Consider the following 13,944-nt stretch of genomic DNA (forward strand, 5'->3'; position numbering starts at 1 on the left):
CGTCATGTGACAACTGGCCACTATCCGATTCTGGATTCTGTACCACTATGTGCTACCCACCAGAGTGGAAAATTGCTAAAATCTGATGTGTCAGAAACGCCACAATGATGCCAGAAAGTTCTAAAATAAAAAGCTATGAAAAGCCAATGGAGTCTTTATTATTGCTGTTTGTATAATTTTTTAAAGTTGTAATAAGTTTCACCGATATAACGGTATATGGTAATTATAAATTTCAGGATCAGAAAAATGTAAATTGGGTTACGATACAATGCGGGTCTAAATTAATTCATACTGTATTGTCTCAGTTGCCTATGTTATAAAATGTATCAATGATCTATCAGTGATTTATTAGGGAGAAAAGACCGAAATACAAAACAGTTAAAAAAATAAGATGAATTTTTATTTTAATTTTTAACTTTTGTGGGTATATAGTAGGTGTATATGTTTATGGGTTACATGAGATATTTTGATACAAGCATGTAATGCATAATAATCACTTCAGGGTAAATGTGGTATTCATCGTCGCAAGCATTTATCCTTTGTGTTACAAACAATCCAATTGTACTCTTTTAGTTATTTTCAAATGTACAATTAAATTATTTTTTACTATAATCACGCTGTTGTGCTAGCAAATACTAGATCTTATTCATTCTTTCTATTTTTTTATACCCATTAACCTTCCCTACTTCCTCCCCTCCTGCCACCCCCCAGATGATATACGATTCAGTGTAAAAAGGACCCCAGGAAAAAAGGCCTTAAAAGTTATAAAAAGGAACAGATTGATAAGGGTAGAATTAGTATAAGGAAAAGAAAGCGCATAGGAGTGTATAACAACATGAATGTGGTAGCCGACTTTATCAGGGTCTTATTGCAGTTTAACATAAGAGGAAGCCTTGTGTTCTCTGCCTGATTACAGACTTAAGTTCCTCCATCCTTGTGTTTCATTGCAATGAAAACTCTTTTTATAATACACAATTATGATCATGTCAGTCTCTCATCTAAAATTCTTCAGCTACTCTCCATCACATTAAGAATAAAATCCAAACTTCTTAGCATGGGAGTATGCTTTTCTTAGTGTGGTCCTAGGTTAGCTCTTCTGCTCATCCAGCCATATGGATGATTTATCGTCTCCATATGGCAGGCTCTGCCCATTCTTTGCATTCTGATTTTTTTGTTTGTTTGTTTTTTGAGATGGAGTCTTGCTCTGTCGCCCAGGCTGGAGTGCAGTGGCGCAATCTCAGCTCATTGCAACCTCTTTCTCCCGAGTTCAAGCAATTCTCCTGCCTCAGCCTCCCTAGTAGCTGGGATTACAGGCACCTGCCACTACGCCCAGCTAATTTTTTTTTTTGGATTTTTTTAGTAGAGATGGGGTTTCACCATGTTGGCAAAGCTGGTCTTAAACTCCTCACCTCAAGTGATCCCCCAACCTTGGCCTCCCAAAGTGCTGGAATGACAGGCATGGGCCATCACAGCAGCCTTGCATTCTGATTCTAGTAACCTAATCTGCTACCCTGATCCTGGTGTATATTGTCTTTCAAGACTTGGCTCAGTCAACGCTTTCTGTTATGTTTTCTCTATCTTTCTCTACCCTCAAGTCAAAATAAAATCTTCTTTGCTCCTCTATAATAGAAATGACAGCTCTGTATCGTACTAGTTTATTTACTTAACTTCTGCATCTCTTAGAGAATGAGTTCCTTCAGGAAAAGTTCTGTATGTTTTTTCTGCAAAGTGCCAAGTAATAAATATTTCAGGCTTCATGGGCCAGAGAACCTCAGCCACCACTATTCGGCTCTGCCGTTGTATCAGGAAAACAGCCAAAGACAATAATATAAATGAATCGGCATTGCTGTGTTCCAATAACACTTTATTTATGGACTCTGAAATTCGAATTCCCTGTAGTTTTCACATGTCAAGAAATATTATTTTTTGTTTGTTGTTGTTTCTTTATTGACCATTTAAAAATGTAAAAGCCATTCTTAGCTTGCAGGCCATACAAAAACAGAAGGTAGGCCAGATTTGGTCCACAGGCTATAGTTTGCTGACCATCGCTTTAGCAGCAGGAATGAATTGATTATAAAATAACTACCAAGAACAAACTCGGGATCCAGATTCCTCAGTTTTTAGTCTAGCCTGGTGCTCCTGATGAGCTGGATAATATTCACATACACAAATCACAACCAGTTATAAGATACAATGGTTGAGAAAGCCCTATTTATAATAGAAACAAAAAAGATAAAATATTTAGGAATAAACTTACAAGAAATGTGCAAAATCTATATGAAGAAAATTACAAAACATTCCTGAAACACAGAAAAGAAGACTTGAGCAAATAGAAAGACACCCCTTGTGCTTGGTAATCCCAGCGCTTTCGGAGGTCGAGGCAGGCGGATCACCTGAGATCAGGAGTTTGAGACCAGCCTGACCAATATGGAGAAACCCCGTCTCTACTAAAAATACAAAATTAGCCGGGCATGGTGGTGCATGCTTGTAATTCCAGCTACTCGGGAGGCTGAGGCAGGAGAATCCCTTGAACTCCGGAGATGGAGGTTGCGGTGCGCTGAGATCGGGCCATTGCACTCTAGCCTGGGCAACGAGAGCAAAACTCCATCTCAAAAACAAAAACAAAAACAAAAGGATGTTTCAATATCATCAGTATGTCAGTTCTCCCTAAGCTAATTTATAAGCTTAATGCAATTTTAAGAAAAAAAATCCTACGAGGTTTTTTGTTGTTGTTGTTGTTTTTATGAAGGTAGACAAGTTCATCCTAAAGTTTATAGGGGAAAATAAACATCAAAGAGCAACTGAAAAGGCAGGTTATAGCCCCACTAGATAGTGAAACATGCTATAGCCTTTTGGCTGTAACCACCGTCTTTCAGTCATTCACCAAGATGATGAACACAAAGAGAAAAAGGAGAGCCACCCAATACATGTTCTCCAGGCTTTTTAGGAAACATGGCATTGCTCCTTTGGCCACATACATGCAAATCTATCAGAAAAGTTATGTCATAAACATCAAGGAGATGGGCACTTGTTCAAAAAGGAACACGGCACAAGTGTTACCATGCCATAACTGGAAGTCTACGATGTTCTCAGGATGTTGTTGACATTGCTATAAACCAATAATTTAAGGACAAGACTCTTATCAAGAGAATCAGTGTGTGTACTGAGCGCATTACATCATTACATACTGTAAGAGCTGAGATAGCTTCCTGAAACGCAAGAAGGAAAATGATCAGAAAAAGAAGGAAGCCAAAGAGAAAGGTACCTGGATTCAACTGAAGCGCCAGCCTGTTCCACCCAGAGAAGCACACTTTGTGAGAAAAACTGGAAAGGAACCTGAGCTGCTGGAACCTATTCCCTATGAATTCATGGCATAGTAAGTGCAAAACAACAACAACAACCCACTGGACTGTAAAAAAAAAACAAAACAAAATACTATAAAGACTCTATCATTAAAACAGTGTGGTACTAGTACATGAATAGACAGATCGACAGAATGGAAAGTCCAGAAATGGAGACAAGTGCATATAAAAATTTAGTGTATGATAAAGGTAATATCCCTTCTCACTCAGGCAAATATAATTTTTTTTTAATAAATGGTGTTGAGCTTGCTGGATAACCATTTGAAAAAAAGTTAAATTCCTTCCTCAGACCATACACAGGAATAAACTCCACATGGATCACAGATATAAATGTGGAAAATAAAATTACACAAGTACAACAAGAAAACATGGGTAAATACCTCTGTAATCTAGATATCAGAAAAGGTTTTCTGTTACTAAAAATTCAAATGCACTAAAAGAAAAAATTGATAAATATAATTGTTAAAAATTTCTAAACTTCGGCATGCCAAAAACCATAAGCAAAGTCAAAAGGCAAATAACAAACTAGAAGAAAACATTTGCAGCCTACATTGCAAATAAAAAATAAGTATCCCTAACTGATAAAGAACTTATAAAACTTAAGGAAAAAGACCAAAAATCCTACAGAAAAATAGGCAAATGACAAGAACAGACAATTTACAAAAAGAGATACAAAAGCTGGTCTTTAAACACGTTGGAAGATGTTCAACGTCGCTCCTAATAAAGAAATGCAAGATAAACTATACTAAAGTCAGTTTCTTACCCACAACATTAGCAAAAAAATTCAAAAGCTTGATAATGGCGGTGTCTCATGCCTGTAATCCCAGTACTTTGGGAGGCCGAGGCAGGTGGATCACCTGAGGTGGGGAGTTCAAGACCAGCCTGACCAACATAGAGAAACCCTGTCTGTACTAAAAATACAAAATTAGCCAGGCGTGCATGCCTGTAATCCCAGCTACTCGGGAGGCTGAGGCAGGAGAATTGTTTGAACCCGGTAGGCGGAGGTTGTGATGAGCCAAGATGGGGCCATTGCACTCCAGCCTGGGCGACAAGAGTGAAACTCCATCTCAAAAAAAAAAAAAAGCTTGATAATGTTACTATGTGGCAAGGTAGGGAGAAAATAAATACCCTCATGCATTGCTGGTAGGAATGAAAAGCAATTGAGGGGAATTTGGCTACACAGATTCAAATATAAAACTATACAGGCATTTACCCTAGAGTGTTACCTTTTGGAATTTACATATACTAGGAAGTAGATACACACCCAAAAATACAAAAATGCAATATGCACAAGATTACTTTGAAATAGCATAATATTGAACACAAACCAGCTGTTCAAGTATAGGACACTAATTCATCTTTGGTATATACACACAATGAGTTCTATGCAGCTACACAAACTATAATAGGGAAGATTTCTTTTCTGTTTGTTTTTTTTTTCTTTTTTTTTTTTTCGAGATGGGTCTCGCTCTGTCGCCCAGGCTGCAGTGCAGCGGCGCAATATCAGCTCATTGCAACCTCCGCCTCATAATAGGGAAGATTTCTAGGAACTGAAATGAAATAATTTCCAGGAGGTATAATTAAGTTTTTTATAAAAGCAAAAGAGCTTATGAAGGATGCTAACTTTAACATATGAAAGAAGGGAAAATAAAGATATATACATATATTTATTTAACTTTGCGAAAAGTAATACTAGATGAAAAATCAGATAACAGTGAAATTTGTGACCTACAAGGGGTTGCAGAAATAGAATGGAAGGGATGTAAAAGAGTAACACTTCTCTGAGACTATCTTTTTGCATAAGCTTGACTCTTGGAAGCATGATTACATTCTACATATTCAGAAATGAAATTCAATGAATAAGAATAAGAAGAAAAAAATGAAAAACTGAAAGCAAACCACAACAAATGAAACTGATTTTATTTCATATTAATACCATAACCACACTGGAGAGAAAAAAGAAGAGAGGCAAAGATGGAAGACAGGAAAGAAGGAAGGAATCCATGTAGCTTATGAACATAATATTTGACTATACATCCTCAGTCTTGTGCAGGGTTGTGGATAAGGAAGAATTACACATGAACCCTGAACTCATTATAGTAGACTTGTTTATTCTAGTATTATGGGCAAAGTAATTCTTAAACTGTTTAAGAATTTTATTTTGGATTGATCAAATGAGCAAAGGTATTGATGTTGTTGGGATCTAGAGTTATCACTGACGAAGAAGGGACAAAAAAATTATGGAGTAGGAGAACACCAAAAAGAATTCTGAGGGGGATGGACTGCAACTGGAAACCTCAGATGTGATTGTATAATTTGTAAAATACGTATGTGGTATGTGTATGTGTGTATATGTGATAAGTATGCATGTATATGTACTTACAGGTGTACATTTGTATACTAGTGTATATACATTTACATATTTCTTTGTTCTGTCCACTGAAAAGACCAAGAAACAAATAAAGTCTGGTAGCAATGATCATACCTCATACCTAGATCGTGGTCTTTTAACACCATTTACCACTAAAAGGAACAAGGGCTCCTCAAAGAAATGGCTAATTCCAGGGATGGAGCAGGGTAGGTATAAGATGAATATTTAGTCATATCAGAAAATTAAAAAGTTGATTAAAAAATCATGAGGGCATGTCACAGGAACACAGGAGTCATCTTGAAAAGGCTCCTCCAGACCAAACCTGAGGTAATTTGTACACCGAAATAAGTCCAGTAATAAATTATAAGCCATTGAAGAAATAGAAATTAATGAGTTCATATCTACAATAAACAGACAAATAAATAATAGTGGAGAAAAGAGGTCTCTTGATTACAGGTAAATGTGAAGGCCAACTGGTAAGGGAGGAGTGCAAGCTGGAAAATTATTATTTTGTGACAGTCATAGTGGAAATTGAATCAGGCAAGACTCATCAATGGGTGCCAAAGCTAGGAGTGAATTTTGATGAGGAACAGGATATTTTCATAATCTTAAATGATCTGCTGACAGATAACTGCTTATTAGTTACAATGGAGAAAACATAGTCATTTTACAATGAATAAACTGGACAAAATCTTGACTGGTCAGTCCAAATTAACATCACCAATGTAGGAAAGATGGATATCTCACGCCTCTCAACATCTCCTATGCAAGATTCCAGCCTAGAATGCATAATATGAATCTCATCGCGAGGAAACATCAGAAAAACCTAAGACGAGGATCATTTTGTTTAAAAAGGGAGGAAGTGCCACATTTTCAGCCATAAAAAATGATGAGTTCATGTCCTTTGTAGGGACATGGATGAAATTGGAAATCATCATTCTCAGTAAACTATCGCAAGAACAAAAAACCAAACACCACATATTCTCACTCATAGGTGGAAACTGAACAATGAGATCACATGGACACAGGAAGGGGAACATCACACTCTGGGGACAGTTGTGGGGTGGGGGGAGGGGGGAGGGATAGCATTAGGAGATATACCTAATGCTAGATGACGAGTTAATGGGTGCAGCGCACCAGCATGGCACATGTATACATATGTAACTAACCTGCACAATGTGCACATGTACCCTAAAACTTAAAGTATAGTAATAAAAGAAAAAAAAAGAGAGGAAGTATTATATTCATAATAACAATCAATGTCATAAAAGGCAAAGAAAGGATATGGAAATGTTCCAGATTAAAGGAGGCTAAAGAAGTGACAATCAAAAGTAATAGCTGACCCTAAACGGGGTTTTAGATTAGAGCATGAAGGGGGTAGAGGACGTTGTTGAGAACATTATTGGGTCAATAACCAACAAAACTGGAATACTATTGGTAGGTTAGAGTATTATATCAATGTTACATTTGCTGAAATTGCTAACTATACTGTGATTATATTACAGAACATTCATATTCTAAGGGTATATACACTCAACTTCTTAGGAGTAAAGAGCCTTCAAATGGCCCTGAGGAAAAACACACACATACATAAAGAGCACACACATAAATGATAAAGCAAAGGTTAAATATTTATAATTGGCAAATCTGAATAAAGGGCACATGAGTGTTTGTGCCATTTTAAGCTTTGTAACTTTTGATAAATTAGAAATTATTTCAAAACAAAAAGATTTGTTTAGAAAATAGAAAATTTAAAGACATATTAAAGAACACTCATAACAGCCTTATTCATAACCTCCTAAAACTGGAAACACACTCAGTGTCCATCAACAAAAGAATGGGTAAACAGGTTGTGGTATATCCAGACAATGAAACATTACTCTTCAATAAAAAGGAAGAACTGCTGAAAAGTACAGCAACATGAATGAATCTCACAAAAACTGAGTGAAAGGAGACAGATAAGCAGACACACACTACTTGATTCAATGAATACAAATGCGAGAACAGGCAGAATCAATGTATGATAAAAGAAAGTGGGTGCATGTGGGAGTGGGGTAAAATCCACTGGAAGATGGCATGAAGGAACTTCCTTGGGTGACAAAAATGTTCTATATTTTCTTTGGGGTGGTGGTTTTATGGGTATTTACAAATGTCAAAACTCATCAAACTGAATACTTAAGACCTGTGCCTTTTATAGCATGTAAATCATAATCCCAAAGAAATGAATCAATGAATGAATGAATGAGCAAACAAGCTAACTAATCATTTTTTAAAAAGAAAGATCTTAAAGATAAATTCAGATTGATAGAGTTGCATCTACTTAAACATCCCTGGAATTTGTTCCAGTATTAAGACCATCTACTTGTAACCTTATGTCCTGAGAAGGACCTGAAGTATCTAAAAATATGAAAGAAAAAATAACTTATCTTAAGAAGACCTAAGGTATCTGAAAAATGGAAGGAAAATAATTTATCTCAAATGTCTCTCAAGCAACCTTCAGAATAGTTAAGAATGCCCTGTGGGATTTACAGTTAATTTCAAAACACAACTAACCAGTATGTGATTCAGAAAGATGCCTATGTTGTTGTTATACTTGGAAAGATTTCTAGATTTTGCTGGTTGGAGATTTTGTTTCATACATATAAACAGTGGCACATTCCTGTAGAATTGGGGCATGTTTGGGCACCATTCCGTATTGGGAATGTTTCCCTGGTCTGCCCACACTGGGCACCAGGCCCACGACTATACATGCTAGCAGGTTTGACCAGGCTTGGATATCTCTCTTAAACAGTATATGAAAGAATTCATTTTACTCAAGCGATAAAATGATTAGTTCATGTCCTTAATCTGTTTTCAGCTGCTTATAACAGAATACCTGAAATTGGGTAATTTATAAGAAACATAATTTATTTCTTACATTCTGGAGGCTGGGAATTCTAAGGTTAAAGGAAAACATCTGGTGAGAGCTTTCTTGCTGGTGGGGAATCTGAAGAGTCCCAAGATAGCACAAGGTATCACATAGCAAGGTGACTGAGCATACTCACATGCTAGCTCAAGTCTCTCTTCCTCTTCTTATAAAGCCACCAGTTCCCCTCCCCTGATTAACACATTAATCCATGAATCCATTAACAGATTGGTCATTCAAGAGAGCAGTGCCCTCATGATCAATCCAATCACCTTTAAAGGCTCTACTTCTCAATACTACCACACTAGGAATTAAGTTTCAACATGAGTTTTGGAAGGGACATTCAAACCATAGCAGCTCAGAAACATGAAACTGCACAGTGGTAATAATGTAAGTTTAAATATCAGTGCTGTATTTCAAGGATTCTCGGCTATTATCGTACTATAGTTTGACAGTGAGCTGCAGCTCCTCTTTCTCTAGGTGCTGGTGAATCCTTCAGCCGGAAGGCACAAGGGTGGTGTCATCCCCTGATCCTGTGGCAGCTCCACCTCTTATGTCAGGCTGGCACTGCTGTTCTCCTGCTCTCTTTTGCCTCAGAGTGCCACACTGGTCTAGAGAGGAGGGTGCTTCCTGTCATCACAGCTAATACACGAATTCCAGAGGTTCTCATTTTCTTCAGTTCCTCAAAGTTTAATTTCAAAGACACGTATTTTATCAATGACTTTCCTTTTTCTTTCTTTTTTTTTTTTTTCGAGACAGAGTCTCACTCTGTTGCCCAGGTTGGAGTGCAGTGGCGTGATCTCGGCTCATTGCAACCTCCGCTCCTGTGTTCAAGCAATTCTCCTGCCTCAACCTCCTGAGTAGCTGAGATTGCAGCTGCCACCAAGCTGGACTCATTTTTGTATTTTTAGTAGAGATGGGGTTTCCACTATTTTGGCCAGGCTGGTCTCGAACTCCTAACCTCAGGTGATCTGCCCACCTTGTCCTCTCAAAGTGCTGGGGTTACAGGCAGGAGCCACCCGGCTTCAATGACTTTTTTATTGTTCTAGGATGTTGTGCTTCTATTTACAACTGATCAAATCTTTGCAAAACAAGAACTTCCATAAGAAAATCTTTGAGACAGGGTCTTGCTCTGTAGCCAAAGCTGGAGTGTAGTGGCACCCAGGAGCCTCCCACTCCTGGGCTCAAGTGATCCAATCACCTCAGCCTCCAGATGCTATGACCTTCTGTTTGCAAGCTTCTCTACAAATCCCTACTAAATCGCTGGTGCAGCCAGAATGGGAAGGTTTTATTTCACAGCTCTCCATGTCATAACGTGGAAAGTAAATATTATCTGAATGGAGTCCTCCCCCAAATACACAAATGCCTTTCCCCTCTAACTGCAGCACTGCAGCATCTGAGGTCAGAAGTGATGTGTGTTTGTGTTTTGTTTTGTTTTGTTTTGTTTTGTTTGTTACAAGTTATCCATGCCACACCCAGCCATATTTGGGTTGCAGATTGATCTGAGCACATGCTCTTGAACAAAAACACCAGGAAGTAGAAAGAACAATGGACTTGGAGTCATGAGTCTGGGTTCCACCTCAAGCTTTCTCATAAATGACTGTGTAATTTTAATCTTTGGCTCTCAACTTTCTCATGTGTGAAATAAAAGGGTCAATACTGGTTACCTCTGGGACGGGTACTGGAGTCATTGGCTACTGAGAGATTTCCAGATTTAGAGGTTGAAGACTGGGCTGGGCAAGGACTTACCAATGGAGAGAGTAGACAAAGCCCTTACATACTCACACATGCGAACACCACTGAGGGAGAGTCGTTTTTCAGATTACACAGTTATCTACTGTTAAACAAAAATGTGTGTGCATTACTTTTATACATTTAAAAAATTCTAAAAAGTTATAAAATATAACACTTTTGAACAAGTTGACTGCTAATCTCCTTTCTGTCTTGAAAATGTTATTGTAAGGTGTTGGGCAGGGTGAAGGAATTCACTCCAAGGGGCTGTAGAAGGGAGTTTTAGGGTGATGGACCTGTTCTGCATGATACCATGGTGGTGAGTACATGACTTTGTGCATTTTGTAAAACCCACTGAACTGCATGCTACTACATATGAGTACAACTACATACTACCGAAGAGTGAAATGTACTATATCCAAGTTTTTTTTTTTTTTGAGAGTACAACGACATACTACTAAAGAGTGAAATTTACTATATCTAGGTTTTTTTTGTTTTGTTTTGTTTTTGAGACAGAGTCTCACTCTGTCAGTCTGTCGCCGGGCTGGAGTGCAATGGCATGATCTCGGCTCACTGCAACCTCTGCCTCCTGGGTTCAAGTGATTCTCCTGCCTCAGCCTCCAGAGTAGCTGGAATAACAGGTGCCCGCCACTATGTCCAGCTAATTTTTTTGCATTTTTAGTACAGACAGGGTTTTACCATATTGGCCAGGCTGGTCTCGAACTCCCGACCTCATGATTTGCCCGCCTTGGCCTCCCAAAGTGATGGGATTACAGGCGTGAGCCACTGTGCCCAGCCTATATCTAAGTTTTAAAAAATATATCAGGCTACCAGGAATTCCAAGATGGAATGCAGACTATGACAAATAAATGTAACTGTATACCAAACCGCATGGGGTGGGGGTGGAGCTGACCTAAGTAATTTTGGAAAACAGTGTTTTTACTGAAAACTGTTAGATTACAGTCAAAAAGAACTGAATAAAATCACTGTATTCTACTTATGTTTCAGACAAGAATACACGTTAGCAATTCTGACAGGTTAGTGATTCTGATAACATTTTATAGGTATATTAGGGTTGAACACAGAAGTAAATAAATTGTAGATAACGCAAGTCATGTTTCCCACTGTCAGAAAATGAAGTTACAAATCAGCAGGAGAAGGATGGCTAGAATGAACCCTCTGGTGCTAGAATAGGGTCAAAGATAGCAGTAGGAACTCATGTTGATTGATTGATAGATGATATAGATGTAAAAAGAGCTTTCATTTGCCATACCTGGAACAATTCTGAAACAAAATTAATAATGATAGTATTGGATTATAACCCAAAGAATAAAATAAGAATTCATTAGTCTATACTGATAAAAATTATGATTAAATAAATAAATGGGGTGAAGAAAAAACTCTCACAGAAAAATTCCAGCATTCCAAAGAATAAATGTAGATGGAATGAGTGCAATAATAATAAAAAAATTTGAACATCTCAGTAATAATTATTGTGGTTAAGACTCAGGGATGAATGCTAAAATTACTGGGTGAAATTTTAAAGAGAAACAGAATGGTAGCATAGCCTCAAAATATTTTCCCTGAAACATATATTAAATGCTGTGGTGATTTTAATGTCTGTCCAAAAATTCTTTGATATTCCTCCCTCCAAGCAGTGTAATTTATTTACCTAGCCCTTGAGTGTTAATTGAAGTTAGCAACTTGTTTCTAATTAATAGAATATGGAAAGGAAAAAAAATAGTAATTTTATAGTAGAGAAACCTGGCACATACCACCTTAGCCAAGTGATCCAGGTTAAAAACACCAGGAAGAAATTGATGAGCACATGTTGATATCATGTGTCCTTGACATGATGCAATGAGAACAGCACTTTATCTCCATGGCATTCTCCCAGAAAGTCCATAACTCCCATCTAATTATGAAGAAACATCAGATAGACTCAAATCGAGGGATATTCTACAAAATACTTGACCAGTACTCTTCAAAAGTGTCAAGTTCATGAGCAACAAGGAAAGACTGAGAAACCATCACAGATTGGAGGAGGCTGAGGAGTCACAGTGGCTGAGTGCAATGTGGGATCCCACTCGATCCTGGAGCAGAAAAAGAGCATAAGTGGAAATGCTGGGGAAATTGAAATGAAGTCTGTGGTTAGTTAGTAGTGCTGTACCAGTGTTGATTTCTTGGGTTTGATAAATGTGCCATACTTAGATACAATGGTAACATTAGGGGAAGCTGGATGAAAGGTATACAAGGATTCTCTGTACTATCTGCAACTTGTCTATATATTAATAGTTAAAATTGTTTCAAAATAACAAGTTTATAAAAAGGTTATGATAAAATGTCTTCAGTGCCACAATAAAAAAAAGTGTCTAATCAAGAGCTTTATTTTTGCATCCTGAAATCAAGTAAGAAACTAGCATAAATAGACAAATCCTAAAAAAATTTAAATATAAAGAAATATAGGTGAATATACACTTTTTTTCTTGAAATACAACATCACAGCCCTATCAGCAAAGCCTGGGAAAATAGCCTGCAAATCACATGAGACTAGAACTAATTACTTTGCCATTTAGCTTGCTTTTCATATCTTTAAATGAACCTCCGGAGATCATGCGGTTCCAGGCCAGGGAACCATTTCATTCCTATCCAGGCCCATGGGCCCACAGGAAAGCCTTAACATTAGTACAAAGCAACTCAATACGATTTCAGGTATTTTTCAGAGATAGAAATACTTAATGTTATATTTATGTAACTATAAAATTAAGAAGAATTTACATAAAATTATTCTATAAACACACACGCGCACGCACACACACACACACTTCTATTCACATGAGGAACAGTTTGTGGAATGAGAGGCAGACGAGAGGAAAGATGAAGAGGAGCTTCCTATATCCCTGGGCGGGCACTGACTTGATGGTGACCCTGCAGGGGGATTCTAGAAAACGAGGTTGGATGAAGTGTTTGCTGGAAGCTCTTGAGAGTAACTGCAGTCTGAGTCCTAGTGAATGATGAATGTTAAAGTTCAGTATGTGAGATTTTGTTGTCAGGTCCAAGAGGTGAAAGGGGAAAAATGAATAATAATTACAGCTTCTGTTTATAGTGGTGTATCTCACTTTATTCTCACAATAGCACTATGAGATAGATACTATTATTATCCCCTTTACTAACTGGGGAAACTGAAGCTAAGAGACATTGAGGAATTTGCCCAAGCTCACACAGCTAGTAACTGAGGAAATAGGATTGGAATCTGGGGTTCTATTGGAATCTATTGTTTGAGTTCTTAACCACAGCACAGAGTCTAAAGCTGAGCAGACACAGCAACCAAGAAGGAAAGGATAGGCAGAAATAATGTGAGAGAGTTTAGCATTTGTTTCAGAAACCTGAGATCCATTTTCAGTGCTGCTAGGACTGGTTTCCAGGTTTAAAGATTGGAGGAAACAAGGAAGTAGCCATGGAGACAAAAACATGAAAGTGTTTCTCTCTGTCTGTCTCTGTGTGTGTGTGTGTGTGTCTGTCTTTCTGTCTGTCTCTCTGTGTGTCTCTTTGTCTCTCTCTCTCTCTCTCTCACA

The sequence above is a fragment of the Gorilla gorilla genome, chromosome 1 (genome assembly GCF_029281585.2).
Source record: "Gorilla gorilla gorilla isolate KB3781 chromosome 1, NHGRI_mGorGor1-v2.1_pri, whole genome shotgun sequence".
Classification (NCBI taxonomy): Eukaryota; Metazoa; Chordata; class Mammalia; order Primates; family Hominidae; genus Gorilla; species Gorilla gorilla.